The 19436-nt window shown below is 42.2% G+C and overlaps 1 long non-coding RNA gene across 1 annotated transcript; it reads left to right on the forward strand.

Annotated features, from left to right (window-relative positions):
- Positions 1-48: 48 nt before the first annotated feature.
- Positions 49-16642, forward strand: LOC105870068 (uncharacterized). Its single transcript, XR_001153440.2, has 3 exons — positions 49-226; positions 11213-11298; positions 16556-16642. It is a non-coding gene; the product is annotated as an uncharacterized LOC105870068 (long non-coding RNA).
- Positions 16643-19436: the final 2794 nt, after the last annotated feature.

Raw genomic sequence — 19436 nt, forward strand, 5'->3', positions numbered from 1 at the left:
ATTCCCCGCCGCCGCCGTTCGATTGGCCAGCCGACCACACGAGGCTCCGCCCACATAAAGAACTGGCTAGAGGCGGGCCCCTAGCCTGGGGGTCCGGCTACATCCTACCGGGCTGCTTCTTTCGATCGTCCCACTCACGGGGCGCACGGATTTAGAAGCTCCGAGAGGCCGGTGGTCTGAGGACAAATAAGACTCCTGGCCATAGTTCGCCGCGACCTCACGTCAGGTACTGACAATCAATTCCTTTTCTTCTGGAGGCCGAACTCTACCAAGTACAGCTCCACCCTATAAAGTATAGCCATCCAGCAGGACTACTTCCTGTCACCCCCAGAGCCACATCATAGTATCTGCTGCCCCACCAAGAGCACCACGCACCTGGGAGGAACCGCGAAACATCAGCTAGTGTAGCCAGTTCGACTGCCTCAGCTGTGCTGCTCCCAAGCCCCAGTTGTTTTCCTCCATCCCACTTAGCTCCCTCGCTTCTCCCACGATTTGATCCCTACCTATCCAAAAGCAATCCCACTCCATCCCCAGCCTCAACCTCACAGCCGGCTAGAGACTTTTGCTTTGAAGGTGACTGTCAAACTGGTGAGTAGGGAGAACAAATGGTCTGAAAAGTCACCCTCATTTTCTACAATGTCATTTAAAGCTACCAAAAAAAGTCTTAGACACACCTCCACCACCGTTTACGGCATTAAAGATAACCGAGCTTCTTTCTTCAAGTAAAACACTGCTAGGAGAAAATTTTATTCGTTAGTAGGAGAGTCCAAGAGATGAGGAAAGGCGGGTGAACTACAAAGAGAAATATACACATAAAGTGCAAAGTAAAAACAAGCTTGGACACCAGAATCAAACCAAATACAAAAACAAAATTGGGCCAAGCATCATCCACTTCCTGGAGCAGGTTAGTTTCTATACAGAATTTCTCCTGGAGAGAAAAGAAAATGCACAAATTAGTTCTGAGAATCTCTCTACAACGCATCTGTAGAGTTTCAGAAAGGCTTGACAAAGTCCCTCCAGAACAGAACCTTTCCTCTGGGAACTTCTGCTAAAACTAGAAAATAAAATGGCTGGAGCAGTTCTTGTCCCCCTTCCAGGTGTGCTCGGTTGAGCAGCTTCCCTGGGCTGTTGCATACCAGCTGGCTACTTACTTAGCTCACACTGTGGAGCTGCATCTGTCCTAAGCTGCTTCTTCCCCATGGTGCAGAACTGGTTTGACTTTTCCCAGTGCCAGCTCCTTTATAAATGAAGACAGGTGCACCTCCCTCACACAGATAAGGGCAGGCACTTTAGGCTGCCCTAAGCTTCACAGCATTGGTAAAGAGTGGCATTGAATTTCAAGAGGCAAACCACACCCTCCAAAGCATAATCAAATTTCATCTTTGAACTGCCTTAAAAAGGGAAGCATATGTATCTGCCACTCCTAGATATTGATTAACAATTTCTTGAGTTTAAAGTTTTAATTCCAAGATTTCATTTCTGTCCCATTTGGCAGGAGCATGAGGTGGTGGGGCTCTGGGTGCCAGTGGAATAAAGGAGCAGAGTAAGACTTCCCTTCACAGCTCCCCTTGGAGTGAAGCTGGTTCAGGCATTTGTACCAAAGGTACAAGTGCACTAGGACTCTGCTCCACTGAGACAGGAGGTGAAACCTATTAATGCCACACCTGACAGTCCACATGTATTTTCCACATAGGTACGTGCAGCACTGATGCAATTACAAGGAGTCTCAGAGTGTGGGTGAAAATCCCGCCCTGTCTATCCCTTGGGATCTGAAGGAACCGCTGGCATCAGCCTGGTCAATCAGTGAACCACAGGCAGACAGCAGAGCCAGGCAAACTCAGGACTCGGTGCCTGATGGACAAGAAAAAGATAGGAAAAACCCTGAGACTGCAAGAAAGAAATACAGGGCAAACCCAAGATTTCTCATTCTGGGAGCAGGGGAACTGAAAGAATGGGGACAATATGCCTCAAGGAAATGATTTAGAAGGCAAACCTGAAAAGACAATGCAGTGTACTGGGGTGAGATACAGGAGAGTAGAAAGCAGTTGTTGCTTTCAAGTGGCAGGCAGTTTTCTAGTAGTTTTAAGGAAAATCTGCTTAGTAACATAAAAACATAACACCTTAGAATAGAAAGAGCAGTAATCAATTCAAATTAGGCAAGGTAGGCTTCCAGCAAGCAGCTCTGGTCCTATACAGAACAATCATTGAATCAGTAGAGGGAAAGAGGGATTTTCTGCCCAGGACTCCAGATAAAGATCTCTTTGCTTCAGGCTTCTCTGAGGCAGGAAAGTCATATCACTACAACCTGACCTCTCTACTGTCCTTTCTCTCTATCAGATAAGTTGCCAGAGGCAAAGCTGTCTCTACACATTGGAGGGGAGGGGCTGCTGATCCCCCTTCAGGGAAATGTAGAAGCACCTGTAAAATCACCCATGACTGAGGTCTTGGAAGGAAAAGGCCTATTTGTTTATTTATTTATTTATTTATTTTTTGAGACAGAGTCTCACTCTGTTGCCCGGGCTAGAGTGCCATGGCCTCAGCCTAGCTCACAGCAACCTCAGACTCTTGGGCTCAAGCAATCTTTCTGCCCCAGCCTCCCAAGTAGCTGGGACTACAGGCATGCACCACTATGCCCGACTAATTTTTTCTATAGATATTTTTAGTTGGCCAATTAATTTCTTTCTATTTATAGTAGAAATGGGGTCTCCCTCTTGCTCAGGCTGGTTTCGAATTCCTGACTTGAGTGATCCACCTGCCTCGGCCTCCCAGAGTGCCAGGATTACAGGCGTGAGCCACTGCACCTGGCCAAAAAGGCCTATTTGAACTTAGGAATTCTAAAAATAAGAATAGATTTTATAATTAGACTACCATAGCCCCACTGTTTCCTTTAGTCACCTGTTTCCCCCAACATACTTTTGTGTATGTCCATACACATTACACTTTTGTCCTTGAGTGTCCACTTCTCAGAGGAACCTATGTTAACTGAATTCTTTTTTTTTTTGGAGACAGAGTCTCACTCTGGTTGCCCCGGCTAGAGTGCCGTGGCGTCAGCCTAACTCTCAGCAACCTCAAACTCCTGGGCTCAAGCGATCCTCCTGCCTCAGCCTCCCGAGTAGCTGGGAATACAGGCATGAGCCACCATGCCTGGCTAATTTTTTCTATATATTTTTTGTTCGCCACTTTATTTCTTTCTATTTTTAGTAGAGATGGGATCTTGCTCTTGCTCAAGCTGGTCTCAAACTCCTGACCTTGAGCCATCTGCCTGCCTCGGCCTCCAACTGACTTATTATGTACCAAACCCCGCATTACACATTCCACAAACATGCATTAATACTCACAATAAACTCATGAGGCAGGAACTATTATTATCTTCATTTTGCTAATTAGAATTTGAGGTGTAAGAGGTTCCGTAATTTGCCTAAGGACACAGAGCTAGTTAAGGGCAAAGCCAGGCTTTGAACAGAAATGTGTTAGACCTGGGAGCCAGCACTCACCTCCCACACCATACTGCCTCCATCTTGGACACCTAAAACAATTACCTTCTACTCCAATCTAGGTCTGTCTCTTTCATAAAATCTTAGCAGTGTCGACCAACTAAAATTCCACATTGCCACAACAGACATTAATATACATCTGTATCATGTGTGCCTTTTATTTCAATAGGAAGCCTCCAGCGGCATATATTTGGTCCATTGACTGAGAGGCATGACTTTATTGATAACCCACCATATACCTAGCATGGGCTGGGCGCTACAGATGCAAACACAGATCAGATAAGCACAGTCCCTTACAGTGATTGTTGTTTTTGTGCTTTCTTCTCCCACTAAATGGTGACCTTCTCAGTAGGGGAGATTCTTGTCTTAGTACACTTGGTCCTAGCAAAGGCCAGACATATAGGAGGTGTCACATAAATGTATTATTCTTTTTGTTATATGTTATGGCTGCTGGGCAATAAAGAATAATTAGGATCTTTCTGTTTATACGTATGTAGCTGTTTTCAAAGTTGAGTCTAGTCTATCCTTAAAATATTCCTCTCTTGACTCTGCCAGTTTTGTAAACTGTCCTGTGGGAAATGCTGGAATGCTCATCCCAGGACCCCCTTTCAGAATGAAAGGCTATCACCCCAGCCATTTGGATTGAGAGTGCAGCTGCCAGACAGCCCTCAGCTGTCAAGTCATATCCCCTCCCCAAGCAGGCCTCATCCATTAACGGATTTATGTGGGGGTGTAAAAACTCATCCCTCTAAGACCAACCTGGGATATGTCTGAAGGTTGGCTGGGCCTTCCTTCTGCATCACAGCTCAACTTCTCCTGCCCAGCCTTGCCTCCTTCTCTTTCCTCAGTGTTGATCCCAATATCACTACCCAATAAACTTCCTGCCTCTGACTCAGAGTTGGCTTGGCTTCATACTTGTTCCAGTAACCCAAAATGACAGTCTAAAAACATGACCTGCACTCACTCTACCTCCTTACTATTCATTTATTTCCTTGTGCTTTCAGATCTACTCTGGAAATCACTTTCTCATTGGCTAAATGAGATCATTGTTAGCCATGTACAGTCCAAACAACTCTTCCAGTTTCTCGGTGTTTGCCCTGTTATGCTGATCCTCTTACAGTTCTTTCTTTGGTTTCTAACATACTACGCTCTCTTGGTAGTTCTATTTGAACTGCTCTTTTTCTATATCCTTCATCTGCTACTTTTCTTCCTCCTACTCCGTAAATGTAGGCATTCCTTAGGTTCAAGCCTTAGTCCTCTTTAAATATTACACAATCTTTCTGCAATTTCAATGTAATAATACAGGAACCCACTGAGCATTAGAGATATTCATGGGACAGGATGGAATAATGGAAAGAACAATGTCTTAAGGGGAAAACAGACCTGAATTCCAGGTCTAGCCAGCTGGGAAACCATAGGTAAGTTATTAAATGTTTGTGTTTCATTTTTTCCTCTGAAATAGTTATAATATCAGCCTCACAGCGATATGCTTTTAACTCCACAAATGCACCAGTGTTCTCTCTTGTCTCTCTGTCATTTTACATGTTGTGCCTATGCTGGAACATTCTTGCTCTGCCTATCCTTCACCTGGCTAACGCCTACTCACCACTGTGGTCTCACCTTAGATGTTCCTTCCTCCAAAACTCCCTCCATGACCCCAATGTGAGGGGGACGAACATCTTCTATGTAGTCCTATAACACGCTGTGCTGTCCCCTTCCCTTTCCACAGCACCATCCCACAGAATTGCTCTTGCTGGTTATTGGTCTATATCGCTCCTTGAGGGCCAGGACTTTCTCCTGTTCATGGTTGTATCCTCAGGGAGGTCTCCACGGATGGCAACCTCCATTCACACCCATGGCACCATTTCACCTTTTTGATGAAGACTCCCAAATTTCACTCTCCGTAGCCTTTCTCCCTGAGTTATAACTCCTGTTGGACTTTCTCCCTGGACATCCAGCTGTAAAGTCAACATTGGTGTAGCCCAGTCTATCCTCCTCTCTTCCCAAACCAGCAGGTTCTTATAATTTCCCCATGTCCCCAGTCTCTGGGACTTCAAACCTGTAAATCACCAGGGACTTTTCACCCTCTTCCACATCAAATAAAACTACACAAATTGTTGTCTTCTTTCTCTTCCCACAGCCACCTTCCTCCTTAGACGTCCACCACTCTTAACAACTGCAACTTCCCTCTGATCAATCTGATCACTTCTCTTCCCCACTTAGAAACTTTCAGTGGCTCCCTATTGCTTCCAGAGTAAAGGAGAAGGAAGAAGTGGGCTTCTCTTCATTGAGTACCTATCTTATGCTAATATAGAAGCTGTTTTATACACCTTAGCACACATAAATACAGAATAAAGTTTTCATCTGACATTCAAGGTTCCCCACACCATGGTTCCAGCCTTCTTTGTACCACACCTCCCACCTTCTATATGTAAACCCTCCTTCCTGTTGAATTTCATATTCTGTTTTCTCAACACACTTGGCTTTCTGGACCCTATGCCTTGGCTCCTGCTGGTAACTATCCCCACACTTCAAGTACTGAAATCTTGTTCATTTCTCAAGAACTAATTCAATTGTAATTTGCTCCTTATAGTCTTTCCTCATTCTCACAGCAGTAACCTCTTACGCTCTTGTACCTTTGTGCTCTTTTGTTTCACAATTTTCCTTTTATTAATTACTTGAGTTTATTCTCTAATTTCTGCTATTCAATCTTGTGCTTCATGAAGATAGCTATACATTATTTATATCATTCACCTTACCTGGCAATATACTTAGCACATCATAAGTGCTTAAATATTAATATTAGGGTGATTAAACTTTAGCTTTAGATTTAACTCTACATATGTGACCTGTAACAGTGCTTTTCAACTGGGTCTCAACCCATATGAAATCAATTGTGAAGGTCACCAGAGTTTTAAAAAAATAGAATAGAAAATGCCAGAGAATGCCACAGACACAAATGTAGGTATTGTCTTGTGAAGCATTGTTTTAATAATGGGGGGGGGGCAGGTATGGAGGCTCATGCCTGTCATCCTAGCAAGCTGGGAGGCCAAGGGGGGAGGATTGCTTGAGCCCAGGAGTTTGAGGTTGCAATTAGCTATGATGATGCCACTGTACTCTAATGCAGGTGACAGAGCAAGATCCTGCCTGCACTCCAAAGAAAAAAAATTATGTGTGTGTGTGTATACTGGGTTGCTGTAAAATATACTTCTTATTGTGAGTCACAGTCAAAAAAAGTGGAAAAACAGCACTGTAATGCACCTGCATTAATTCAGTCAGCTGATTAAAAGCTCCTTAACAACAGAAAGCAGGTCTGCCAGGTCATAACCTTATCACCAGTGAAAGACTACTCCCTCCTTTGAGTTCCACTCATTCCAGGAAGCTACCTTAGACACTAAAATAGAGACTCAAGGCAAACAGTGATGACCTGTCATTAGGTGAGCATCTCTTCTATTAAGACAAACAGAAAATACACTCATGAAGAAACTGTACAAATACTAGAGAAAGCAGCTGTGGAACTGCAGAATACGCTTGGAATTCAGAGCCAAAAGACCTACATTAGAGTGCATGCTTTGCCATTTATTAGCTGTGGGATGTTGGATAAATTGCTTGATTTCTCTGAGCTTCAGTTTAACCAACTAAAGAATAATATATACCTCACCTCACATAATTGTGTTAAAATTAAGTAATATGTATATAACAAGATTATTTTATAAACTATAAAGATGTTTTAGGTCAAAGTCTGAATATGTTCTTAAGTAAACAAATGAAAATTGATGTGGTACAAATTATACAGTTAAATGTATACTAGGCATGATTTTTGTCTTCTTTTGTTTTCTTGATTTCTAGTAATAGAAACCCAATTGAAACTGGTTGTGCTCAAAAAGAACTGGATCACTCACATAACTGGGTAAACCAATCATACAGGTAGCCTTGGGCAGAGCTGAATCTGGGGACCCAGATAATACCACCAAGCCACTGTCTGTTTCTAACTCTGTCTTACTCTTTGGTCTCTGCTTTAGAATCCATGTGGTTTTATTCAGGCAGGTCTCTCTGCATGGTAGAACAATGGCCACCATCTGCTCTGAACGGACTTGATCCATGCAGATAGCAGGGCAAGATTATCTCTTTTCCTAGTCTTCAGCAAAAGTCCCAGGGAGGGCTGCTTACTACCTAGGGTTATAAGCTAAGTCCCAAACCAAAAACAGTGGCTACGGGTGCCTGGGACACAAGCTGATCCTTGGAGGTAGGGTGTGGGGTCAGGCCTATGTGAGTTACCTTGACTGAAAAAGAGGTTGGTTAGGGGAGTCTTCTCAAGGGGCAGGGTCAGAAATTCAGAATGACTGAGCTTCTACTACTGAATAGGGGTAGTACAGAAAGACTCCTGTAGTCAAGGACACTACTCATCTTGCTGTTAATCTCTTCTGTTTAATTTCATCATACACCATTGACATAAGGACACATGAACACATGTTTGTTCCCTTTACTTTCATTCATTTAACAAATCCACTATAGAGACTCTACTATTTGCCAGCCACTATTCTAGGCACTGGGATTTAGCCATGATCCACACATAACAAAGTTCCTATTCTGTAAAAACTTACATTCTATGAGGGACATAGATAATAACCAGTCAATAAGTATACATCAGGGAGTGATAACTTTGATGAAAAAATACATTTATTTAATAAAAAGCAGGAAATGGAGCAACAAGACCTAGAGGTGGGAGATAAGGACTATTTCAGAAGGGATTGTTAGGGAAGACCTTGCTTTGTGACTTTGAAGCATAAATCTGACTGAAGTAAAGAGCAAGTTATATGAATATCTGTGGAAGAACTCAGGCAGAGGGAACAGCAAGTACAAAGACTCTGAGACAGGGCCAATAGCGTCACTGAAACAATACATGTACATTCATTAGCATAAATACTTGCATTTGTATGTAAGCATGTTAACCATTTTTTTGGTACATTAAAACGATTTTTCTGACAATGATATCAAACTACAAAATCATTGAGAGCTTTCTAATATTGATTCAACTTGGTAGGACGCTTAGGAGTCCTGCTGAATGCACAAATGTACCTAAATTGACAGTACTTCAAGGCAAGGGCTTCCTGCCTCTGATAGGAACTGAATGCAGGGGAAGCTCAGTCAGTGGTGCTAGTGGAACTGCGTCCCCCCTCCACTCCAGTGAACATCAATACTGACGGTAGTGCTCCCAGGTGACCCTACCAAAGCTGGGTGAGGAGAACTTTCTTCAAAGGGTTTCCTTACTCTGTCCTTTTGCTCTAATTGCTGTGGACGTGCCAGGCAGCACAACGTGGCTCCTGAGGGTGGTTCCTGCTGACTTAGCACAAAGTAAAAATTCCTCTGATCTCAGGCCTTAGCAAGGGTTATGTTGCTGGGAAGAGGAAAAACCTGGGGTGAGGCGCATGTGTGGAGGGTGGAAGAGGGTGGCAGAAGTCAGAAGGCAAGAGGCCCGCCCTCCCTGGCTGGTCCCTGACTTGCCCTGAACTTGGGACCCCCTATAATCAATCCCTACAAGGCAATGCTGTTCACCTAATGATGCCTTTATCTTTGAATTGCACTGACTTCTGTTTGATGTGAATGCTTTGCTGTCTACAGTAGTTCTGGATTGTTCTACCTTTTTATTGTCACATGACAAGTCTTTGCTTATCTGTTTTTTTTTTTGTTTGTTTGTTTTGTTTTTTTTGAGACAGAGTCTCGCTTTGTTGTCCAGGCTAGAGTGAGTGCCGTGGCGTCAGCCTAGCTCACAGCAACCTCAAACTCCTGGGCTCGAGCGATCCTTCTGCCTCAGCCTCCTGAGTAGCTGGGACTACAGGTATGCGCCACCATGCCCGGCTAATTTTTTTATATATATATATATCAGTTGGCCAATTAATTTCTTTCTATTTATAGTAGAGACAGGGTCTCGCTCTTGCTCAGGCTGGTTTCGAACTCCTGACCTCGAGCAATCCGCCCGCCTCGGCCTCCCAGAGAGCTAGGATTACAGGCATGAGCCACCGCGCCCGGCCTGCTTATCTGTTTTATTAATTTTTATACACTCTAAATTGTTAAGCCATGGTCATGAATAATACATTCACATGAACAATTAATTCACTGTCTACCTCAATTGCCCATTACAAACAGGTACTGATAAATGCCTTTTTTTTTTTTTTGAGACAGAGTCCCGCTTTGTTGCCCAGGCTAGAGAGAGTGCCGTGGTGTCAGCTAGCTCATAGCAACCTCAAACTCCTGGGCTCAGGTGATCCTTCTGCCTCAACCTTCCGAATAGCTAGGACTACAGGCATGCACCATCATGCCTAGCTAAGTTTTTCTGTGTATATTCGTTGGCCAATTAATTTCTTTCTTTTATAGTAGAGACGGAGTCTTGCTCTTGCTCAGGCTGGTTTCAAACTCTTGACCTTGAATGACCTACCTGCATCGGCCTCCCAGAGTGCTAGGATTACAGGTGTGAGCCACCGCACCCGGCCGATAAATGCTTTTTGATGATGCTTTTTGATGACTGTAATTATGAAAATCAAAGGCTACCTCTTGTATGTTTGGAATATAGCACCTCTGGAGATGCTAACCTCCTTTCAAAATTTGTCACTTGAAAACTGGTTTCAGGCCAGGCATGGTGGCTCATGACTTTAATCCTAGCACTCTGGGAGGTGAGGCAGGTGGATCATTTGAGTTCAGGAGTTCAAGGCCAACCTGAGCAAGAGCAAGATCCTGTCTCTACTAAAAATATATATAGGCCGGGCACAGTGGCTCACACCTGTAATCCTAGCACTCTGGGAGGCCGAGGCGGGCGGATTACTTGAGGTCAGGAGTTCAAAACCAGCCTGGGCAAGACCGAGACCCCGTCTCTATTATAAATAGAAAGAAATTAATTGGCCAACTAATATATATAGAAAAATCAGCCGGGCATGGTGGCCCATGCCTGTAGTCCCAGCTACTTGGGAGGCTGAGGCAGGAGGATTGCTTGAGCCCAGGAGTTTGAGGTTGCTGTGAGCTAAACTGATGCCACGGCACTCAGTCTAACCTGGAAAACAAAGGGAGACACTTTCTCAAAAAAAAAAAAAAAAAAAAAAATATATATATATATAAAGAAATTACCTTGACAACTAAAAATATATATAGAAAAAATTAACCAGGCACGGTGGCACATGCCTGTAGTCCCAGCTACTTGAGAGGTGAGACAGAAGGATTGTTTGTCCCCGGAGTTTGAGGTTGCTGTGAGGTAGGCTGACACCCCGTCACTCTACTCAGGGCAACGAAGTGAGACTTGTCTCAGAAAAAAAAACTGGTTTCAGGCAAATTGTCCTGAAACCTTTCAGTTTGATGGTCAGGAGATCAAGGTTCTAATCTTAGATTCGTAACAACTTATGTGTAACCCTATGCTTCAGTTTCACAATCTTCTGGTGCAACTCAGAAAAAGTGCCCAGGGTTTGCCGGTAGAGAAGATAGGTAAAATGAGAAAGTACAGTGGAAGGGCTTTAAACATAGCACATAACGGTTCTATCAGAAGTCTGTACCTTGTTTCTTTCAGGGCCAACCCTCTAAGACATTGTTTTTTTCTCCCCACAAACAACTCTTCCTCTAGGATGTCCAGGCCCTGGTATGAGGATGAAGAACCACCCTAGGGCATCATGTTTTGCAGAGATTCCTCCTGATGATGCCCTTACTCATCTTTTCCACTTGCTTTTTCATTATAGGCCTTCAACAAGCTACTCTTCTAAGCCTGAGGCCTCATTCATATTCCCCTTGTCTTCCTTCCAGGAGAAAGACTCTGAGGGAGGAGGTAAGATGCCTAGAGTGCCAAAGATGGTGAAGAATCACATAGTGAGCCCCAGAAACCTCAAAAGACAGAAAAGGAGTGGGAAAAAATGAATTGGTGAATTGAAGATCTCGAGTTGTAAAATGAAAACAAAACAACCAACTTCAAAATTAGCTTTAAAAAAAATAGTACCTTTATGATCTTAATATAGAACTTTAAAAATCAAATTATGAAAAAGCAGAAGTCACAATGCACAATTTTCATAAAGTTGATTCTGATAAATATTAAAAATTCCTGTCTAAAACATATCTTTAACAAGGTTAAAATATAGGTGATAGGGAGCTAGGCATAAAATGTCTGCCACAGCTATATCTGGAAAAGACTGGTAGCTAGTATTTGTGAAGGACTCCTACAAACTGATAATAATAAAGAAGACAAGCCAACAGAAAAATGGACAAAAGGTATAAATAGACAGTTCCCAAAAGAAATCCAAATGACTAGTGATAATATCTAAATATTAAATATCTAAATAATAAAATCCATTCTACCTCTCTAGTAATCAGGAAAATACAAATTAAACTGACAAAGAGATTTATTTCCCAGGTATTAGACTATCAATAATCTAAAAGTCTGGCCAGGTACAGTGGCTCACACCTGTAATCCCAGCACTTTGGGAGGCCAAGGCAGAAGGATCACTTGAGGCCAAGAGTTCAAGAGCAGCCTGGGCAATATAGCAAGACCCCAACTCTACAAAAATAAAAATAAAAAATTTAGCTGGGCGTGGTGGTGTATACATTATAGTCCTAAGAGGGAATAGGATCCCTTGAGCCCAGCAGTTTGAGCTATGCAGTGAGCTATGATGGTACCACTGCACTCAAGCCTTGGTGACAGAACAAGACTCTCTCTCTAAAAACACCAAAAATACTAAAAGTCTCACCATTTTAAGTCTTGGTGATGAAGTACAGAAACTAGGACTCATACCCTGCAAAACTGGCACAACCACTTTGGAAAGGAACTTGAGAATATCTACTCAAGTTAAAAATGCACCTACCCTTTGGTCTGGAAAGTCTACTTCCAGATATATACCTTAGAGCAGCAGTCACCAACTCTTTTGGCACCAGAGACTGGTTTCATGGAAAACAATATTTCCACAGACCCTGGGGCAGTTGCGGGGTGGGGGGAAATGCTGAGCAATAGGGAGCTGCTATAAATACAGATGAATCTTTCCTGACTCACCTGCTCACCGCTTGCTGTGCGCCCCAGTTCCTAACAGGCCATAGACAAGTACCAGTCAGTGGCCCCAGGGTTGGGGACTGCAGCCTTAGAGTATTGTTTTTCAATCCATCTGTGGGTCATGAAATCAATTTAGTGGGTCATGTCCAGCATTTTACAAAAATGAAATAGCATAGAATGCAATATCATAGGAAATAGAGTGCCTGTAGCAAGGGCAGGTATTATTTTCTTAAACTTTTATTTTATACATGAACTGGGACTTAATACAAAATATGTATCCATAGTGGCTTGGAAGAAAAGCTCTGAGCCTGAGTAACATGGCAAGACCCCATCTCTACAAAAAAAAATTTTTTTTAATTAGCCAGGCATGATAGCATGCACCTATAGTCCCTACTACTTTGAGGCTGAGGCAGGAACAGTGCTTGAGGCAAAGAGTTTAAGGTTGCAGTGAGTTTTGATAATACCACTACACTCTAGTATTCCAGGCAACAGAGATTCTGTTTCCAAAAATAAAAAACAAAAAAACTTAAAAACCTTTGAAAATATTAAACATCATTTAAGAGAAATTCTCATATATTACCACAAGGAGACATGTTCCAGGATTTTCTCTACAATAGTGTATTTGTAATAATGAAACATTTAAGACAATGTAGATGCCTATCAGTGTTACATTAATAAACAAATAGGGGTATAGTCATGTGATGTAACACCACACAGCAGTTATAATTAATGAACATGATCTGTATGAATCTGTATAAATGAAATTTCAAAATAAAGGGAAACAAAACAAGATACAGAAAAATAAGTGCCACATGAAACCAATTAAATGAATTTTTAAATGCTCAACATCACTAATCATCACAGAAATGCAAGTGAAAACCATAATCAGATACCATCTTACACCAGCCAGAATGGCCATTACTAAAAATCTAAAAACAATAGATGTTGGTAAGGATGCAGAGAAAAGGAAATGGTTATACACTGCTGGTGGGAATGTAAATTATTTACAACTTCTATGGAAAGAGCATGGAGATTTCTCAAAGAACTAGGTTCAATCCAGCTATCCCACTACTGGAAATCTACCCAAAGGACAGAAATCATTCTATCAAAATGATACCTGCATTCACATGTTTATCACAGCACTATTCACAGCAGCAAGGATATGGAATCATCCATTAACTGATGATTGAATAGAGAAAATGTGATATATATACCATGGAATACTATTTAGCCATAAAAAGCAATGAAATTGGCTGGGTGCAGTGGTTCATGCTTATAATCCCAGCACTTTGGTAAGCTGAGGCAGGACGATCTCTTGAGGACAGTTCAAAGCCAGCCTGAATGACATAGTCTCTATAAAAAATAAAATTAAAAAAAATTAGCCAGGTGTGGTGGTGAGTACCTGTAGTCTTACCTACTTGGGAGGCTCACTTGAGCTAAGGAGTTCAAGGCTGAAGTATGACTGCACCATTGCACTCCAGCCTGGGCAACAGAGAGAGAGAGATCCTGTCTTTAAAAAAAAAAAAAAAGAATAAAATGATATATTTTGCAGCAACATGGATGGAACTGGAGGCCATTATCTTAAGTAAAATATTAATAACTCAGAAATAGAAAGTCAAATACCGCATGTTATCACTTATGAGGGGGAGCTAAACAATGAGTACACATGGAACAGGGAGTGGAATAATAGACATTGGAGACTCGGAAGGGAGGATGGGAGAGTAGAAGAGAGGTGTGAGATGAGAAATTACCTAATGGGTACTATGTATGCTCATTTGGTTAGAGTCACACAAAAAGCCCAGACTTTGCCACTATAAAATATATACATGTAATAAATCTGCACATGAATCCTATAAATCTATAAAAATAAATAAAGTTTAAAACATTAAAAAATACCTTACCAGGTGTAATGGCATAAACAGGTAGCTACTTGGGAAGTTGAGGTGGAAGGATTGCTTGAGCCCAGGAGTTTGAGGCCAGCCTGGGCAACATATCCAGACCCTGTATCTTAAAGAAAAACAAACCATATACTATTTGTTTGTATACACACATAGACACACACACACATACACTCTCACAGAGTTAAAAGTGGACTACTATACAGGGGCTGTTTAAAGGGAAAAAGGCTGGGAACAGTGGCTCATGCCTATAATCTTAGCACTTTGTGAGGCTCAGTTGGGAGTATTGCTTAAGGTCAGGAGTTTGAGACCACTTTGGGCGATGGACGCCCCCATCCACAAAAAATTAAAAAATTAACTGGGCATGGTGGTACATGTCTATAGTCCCAGCTACTGGGGAGGCTAAGCCAGGAAGATCTCTTAAGTCCAGGGGCTTCAGGTCACGGAGAGCTATGCTGATGCCACAGCACTCTAGTCTGGAAAAGAGAGCAAGACCCTGTCTCAAAAAAGCAAAACAACAACAAAAACTAAAACTAGAAATAAAGTGAGGGAGGAAAGAAAGAGAATGGGACTTGGCTGGAGAAAATAGTTATGATAGTATATATTAATTTTGGGTGGTAGATACATACATGAATATTATAGTATTCTTAGTTATTTTCCTTTTACAACATTTTTAGCACATAAGAAAAAAGAAATGGAATTAAGTTTTTTTGGAATAAGATTGAATCATGCTCAGAGGTCTGACAGAGTGTCAGAAAACTGTCTTAACCATTGGTTATTAAAACTTTTTCATGGCTAGGTGCAGTGGCTCACACCTATAATCCTGGCACTCTAGGAGTCCGAGGTGGAGCATTGTTTAAGCTCAAAAGTTTGAGGCTAACCTGAGCAAGTGTGAGACCCCGTCTCTTCAAAAAAGAAATTAAAAAAAAAAAAATCCATCTGGGTGTTGCGGCACCACGTGTAATCTCAGCTACTCTCTACTCGGGAGGGTGAGGCAAAAGAATCTCTTGACCCCAGGAGTTGGAGGTTGCCATGAGGTATAGTGACACCACTGAACTCTACCCAGGGTAACAGAGTGAGACTCTCTCTCAACAACACACACACACAAAACAAGGAAACTGACCACCCCTCCTCACAACCTTCTACCCCTTCATATAAAAACAAACAAACAAACAAACAAAAAAGAATTTCAAACCACACAATCCAAAGCATAATCAAAGTTCATCTTTGACCTGCCGTGAAGAGGGAAGCATATGTATCTGCCACTCCTGTTAGGTGAAAGCGGCAGCCTTGCAAAAATAACTGGAAAATACCTAACCCCCCCCATCTCCCCAGTAACAAAGATCAATCCTATGACTTTTCTCACTAACACCAGTGCCGTGAGCACCTACTAGCCTTTCCACCCTAACATGAGGGACAGAGAAACAGGTCAGAGGTAATGGAATGAAAGGGGCAGAAAAACAAGAAGGAAGAAACAGTTATAGGAAAACAATAAGGAGGAAATAGTTACAGAAAAATAACCAGGGGAAACAGTTATTTCAGTCTTAAAGAGTAGGGTGATTAGACGATGGAACACTGACCACCAATTAGAAAATAGAAAAACACCGTAAATGGAGACTTTCCCCATCACATCATATCACATCATCATCACATCATATGTGAGAAAGGAATGACTGGAACATAACCTTAAGTTATGTCCACACCTGGAAAAATTCAGTCCCCAAAACCCATGACATATAGTCATAAGTAATTATAACTAACCTTTAGCATAAACTACTAACATATAAAAGGAGGAATTCTAAGACCAGCCTGAGCAAGAGCGAGACCCCATCTCTACTAAAAATAGAAAGAAATTAATTGGCCAACTAAAAATCTATAGAAAAAATTAGCCGGGCATGGTGGCGCATTCCTGTAGTCCTCTGACACCATGGCACTCTAGCCTGGGCAACAGAGTGAGACTGTCTCAAAAAATTAAATAAATAAATAAATAAATAAAAGGAGGAATTCCAGAGTTATTTAGGATCTTATCCACTTGTGGAGACAGACCCAGTTCCCTGGACAAATTGTACTTTCGCTTTGCACTCTTAAACTTCCCTTATGATCAATTCTTCACGCTTACTTGCTGAGTGTCATTTCTCTCCTTCCTTCAGGCCAAGGCTGTGATTCCTCCAAGCCAACAGGCCAAGAACTGGAGCAACACTTCAAAGTCCAGCCCTGGGTTGAACCATGACACTCCTAGATATTAATTAACAATTTATTGAGTTTAAAGTTTTAATTCCAAGATTTCATTTCTGTCCCATTTGGCAGGAGCATGAGGTGGCAGTGGGCCTGTGAGTGCCAGCGGATAAAGGGGGCAGAGTAAGACTTCCCTTCACAGCTCCCCTTGGAGTGAAGCTGGTTCAGGCATTTGTACCAAAGGTACAAGTGCACTAGGACTCTGCTCCACTGAGACAGGAGGTGAAACCAATTACTGCCACACCTGACAGTCCACATGTATTTTCCACATAGGTACGTGCAGCACTGATGCAATTACAAGGAGTCTCAGAGTGTGGGTGAAAATCCCGCCCTGTCTATCCCTTGGGATCTGAAGGAACCGCTGGCATCAGCCTGGTCAATCAGTGAACCACAGGCAGACAGCAGAGCCAGGCAAACTCAGGACTCGGTGCCTGATGGACAAGAAAAAGATAGGAAAAACCCTGAGACTGCAAGAAAGAAATCCAGGGCATCCAGGGAGCAGGGGAACAGAAAGAATAGGGAAATTTTGCCTCAGGGAAATGATTTAGAGGACAAATCTGAAAAGACAAGGCACTGGACTGGGGTGAGATACAGGAGGGAGGCAAGCACTTGTTGCTTTCAGGTGGCAGGCAGTTTTCTAGTAGCTTTAAGGAAAATCTGCTTAGTAGCATAAAAACATAACACCTTAGAATAGCAAGAAGAGCAGTGGTCAATTCAAATTAGGCAAGGTAGGCTTCCAGCAAGCAGCTCTGGTCCTATACAGAACAATCATTGAGTCAGTAGAGGGAACGAGGGATCTTCTGCCCAGGACTCCAGATGAAGATTTCTTTGCTTCAGGCTTCTCTCAAGCAGGAAAATTGTATCACTACAACCTGACCTCTCTCCTGTCCTTCCTCTCCATCAGATAAGTTGCCTAAGGCAAAGCTGTCTGCACATTGGGTGGGTGGGTGGGTGGGTGGGTGGGGGACAGCTGGTCCCCTTTCAGGGAAATATAGAAGCAGCTGTAAAGTCACCCATGACTGAGGTCTTGGAGGGAAAAGGCCTATTTGAACTTAGGAATTCTAAAAATAAGAATGGATTTTACAATTAGACTCTACCACAGCCCCTTTAGTCACCTGTTTCCCCCAACATAGACACACTGCACTTTTGTCTTCTGAGTGCCCACTTCTCAGAGGAACCGACGTTAACGGAATTCTTGTTATGTACCAAGCACTGCATTTCACATTCCACAAACATGCATTATTCCTCACAATAAACTCATGAGGCAGGAACGATTATTATCTTCATTTTGCAAATTAGAATTTGAGGTTTAGGAGGGTTCAATAATTTCCTAAGGACACATAGCTAGTTAGAGGCAAAGCCAGGCTTTGAACACAAATGTGTTAGACCTGGGAGCCAGCACTCACCTCCCACACCATACTGCCTCCATCTTGGATGTTAATGAACTCACAAGTGAGGTTCGCTGTTGCCTGCCACACAGAAAGCCAATTACTGAGGCGGCAAAGATTGTTAAGGAGGAAAGGATTTATTTCTGTGAACACATCAACAGAGAGGGGGAGGTTAAGAATCACCTCAAATCTGCTTCTCCAACCATCAGGGTCAGGGGGGGTTTCTGCAGGCAAAATGAATAATCCATGAGGGGAGTGAGCATCATTGTGTGTTTGGGGTGGAGTGCAGGGTACACAAGCGCAGTGGGAAATCACGCCAGTACATACGTCCCATGATCAAAAAATGGCAGATATATCCTTCCCAGGGCAGAGATGTAAGTATTATAATGAGCTAGAGGTTAATACTGGTCATTCTTTCAGCCTTGTGCCCAGGCTCAGTGGGTCTTTGGTCATCGTCTGTGGTGGGGTATCGCTTATCTTGACTTTCCTGGACACACAGGTGGTCTGAGGCTTTGTAAGAGATTCCCCTGTTCCTGGGAAAGAAACTCAAAAGAGAATGCATCATTGCAACATAAAGTTAACAAATTTCTGGTCTGCAAATTTTACTGAAGAGTTCTCTGTTTTCTAATTTGAGACTGTAACTGCTAAGTTACCAGGGTTGAGATAAATCTTCCTGTCAAGGCCACTCAGAGCTGCCAGTTGCAGCCATGTGAACACTGAAAACTCATTTGAAATGGAGGGAACTAAAAACATTATTGAGAAAACATTGCTTATAGAGCTGGTTAAAACTTCCTCCTTTTTCTTGGCTTATTCCTCATTCTTAGGAAATCAGGGCATTGATTGATTTAGCTGTTCCTTGCTGAAGTGGGGTGTTGTTAGGGTATGAGAAATGAAAATTTTGACCCTGTTGTCAAAAGTGCTCGTGAGTAATAGGTGAATGATTGAAAGTTTCTAGTACCATCATTTAAGTATTTTTGTTTGGGGTTTTAAAACAACATTTTAATCCATATTTAATTAATATACTTCTAATGAGATAAATTAAGAAAGTAGTAGGAAGGAAAGGCTAAATTTTAAGATCTTTGAAAGAATGGAGGGAGTATTCTGAGGAATCTAAGAGAATAGTTCTGAGAACCAATCTTCTATTGCTACATCATCTTTATTAACCTGTTGTAATCATGAAGTTTGTTGTCTAATTTTATTAACATGTGTTTTTACTTCTGGAGGTATTAATATAAACCCAACATGAAGTATTAGCTATAACACAAATACCTCCTTGATCTGTTAAAAAATATAGTCAGGAGCAATGCCATTATCAAGAACCACTGGAGCTAAAAAGCTTAAAGATTTTGTTGAGTAGCTATTGCTAATATAGTTTCCTTAACAATCATTTTTAAGGTTATAGATAGGT

The sequence above is a fragment of the Microcebus murinus genome, chromosome 10 (assembly GCF_040939455.1).
Source record: "Microcebus murinus isolate Inina chromosome 10, M.murinus_Inina_mat1.0, whole genome shotgun sequence".
NCBI classification, from domain to species: Eukaryota; Metazoa; Chordata; class Mammalia; order Primates; family Cheirogaleidae; genus Microcebus; species Microcebus murinus.